This window comes from Genypterus blacodes, unplaced genomic scaffold (assembly GCF_046128005.1).
Source record: "Genypterus blacodes isolate CSIRO-AG114 ecotype Tasmania unplaced genomic scaffold, CSIRO-AGI_Gbla_v1 ptg000304l_1, whole genome shotgun sequence".
Taxonomy (NCBI): Eukaryota; Metazoa; Chordata; class Actinopteri; order Ophidiiformes; family Ophidiidae; genus Genypterus; species Genypterus blacodes.
Window position 1 is genome coordinate 80,624 of NW_027467094.1, and position 1,788 is coordinate 82,411.

Genomic DNA, 1,788 nt, shown 5'->3' on the forward strand with positions numbered 1-1,788 from the left:
TCTGTCATCGAGACTGACATTCTAAATGCTGTGGAGATTTTAGAGCGAGAGAGAAAGAGTAACTAGAGGTGGGAAAGGTCGGCAGCTGTTATTCTGTCTGTGGGTTCTGTAGAGAGAGGGTGTTTTTTGCGTTGCTCTCTGTTGCACCCAGGCTTCAACATGTCATTATACGTGATTTTTGTTGAGGTTTATTGTAATAATTATAATGTAATACATATCATATCATCAAATACATACATATAAGACATGTTTTTTATTTATTTTATTTCAAAACATAGGTTTAGTATAAATAGAGGGTGAAATCGTGTCACCTGTCAATCTGGCTGTGGCCTTTGTAGAGAGTATGTGTTTTTTGTGTTGCTCTGTGTTGAACCCAGGCATAAACATAACATGAAACAGTTTTTTTTAGAGAGGTTTATTGTCCTAATTACGATGTAATACATTTAATGAAATACAAGTATAACACGTTTTGTTTATTTTTTATTAAAGACATCTAAGTACAAAACAACATGGCACCAAATGTTCCATATGATTCAAAGGGTTAGGGTTATTTTGTACTGGCAGCCATTTTGTCTTGGCAGCTAATAAAAACAAAACAAAACATAGCTTTCAAAGCCTGTGTGAAAACCTAAAGATAATAAATTCCAAAAAGTTGTGTGTAGTGGGCGGAACAAGAAGATTGTCCGTTTGCTGGCATTAAATCCACTCAAGCCAACTTATATGCTTGGCGAGACGAGCTGTTGTTTTTGTTGGCACAGAATTCGGTGTAGTCTCTGAGCAGGCAGTCAGTGAGCTCCTCACAGTTTCCTTGTTGCTATAGCTGGAAATAGAAATCATTCTTTGGAGAAGAAGGTGGATCTGGTTCCGTCTTGGCGGACGTAGAAGTTCTCTCCCAGCTTGTTGCGGGGTGGCAGGCTGGGCCCCTGTCGCCCCTGTTTTTATCATGTCTGGCAATTGATGAGGTTGATTTTGAGGCTCAGGCTCAGCGAGCAATCCAATGTATTCTGCTGCAGATTGAGCCCCTGCCGGCCCAGGCAAGGGGTCGGCAGAGTAAAAGTTTAGCTGTCATTTGCATAGTAATTATCAGGTCAATAATTGAACTTAGGTGAGAAGCAGCGACTGTTTGGCTGTGCCTGACTTCTGGAACCTCAGCTGGAAGCTGTACTCGCCATGGTAGTCATTGGTGACGATCCCAGTGTAGGCTGGTGCAGGTACTCCTTGGGGGACACGTCAGGGTCTTGTTTATGAATTCTGGAATGCAGTTTCCCAACACTATCCCAGCCAAGTGGGCTGCAGGCTGAGCCCCTCCCGCCCTACAAAACAACATGGCACCAAATGTTCTGTATGAATGAAAGTCTGGTAATGTGTCTATTCAACTGCTTTAAAACTTTGGATTTGTAGCTGATAATACTCGAACTATACACACTGTATTAGTTTTAACTACACAGAGTACACACTCAGTCCTTTACACTCACCTCTCGCTGGCCTTCCTCATCATCCATCCATTCATAAGGCTGAGGTTGTTTGGCTGTTCTGCCAATCGTGGCAGACTGAGCCCCTGTTAAAATGGCTGCCGGGCCAGGCTTAGGGTCCGGCAGACTGGGACTCTGCCGGGCCAGGCTGACATTGTGTCTTATGCTGTTCTGCAATCCTTTCTCGTTCTTCCATCCTTTATGGTGGCGATTGATGGAGTTATGACACTGTCCCACAGCTCCTTGAATGAGTGTCCTGACTCAGAGGCAGACTCTCACTCAGCGACCGATTGTCAAGCATGACCTGGTCCTCCAT

At 43.8% G+C, this 1,788-nt stretch overlaps 1 pseudogene; it reads right to left on the reverse strand.

The window, feature by feature from the left end:
• Positions 1-1,101: 1,101 nt before the first annotated feature.
• On the reverse strand, positions 1,102-1,788 carry LOC142988213 (cellular tumor antigen p53-like; annotated as a pseudogene).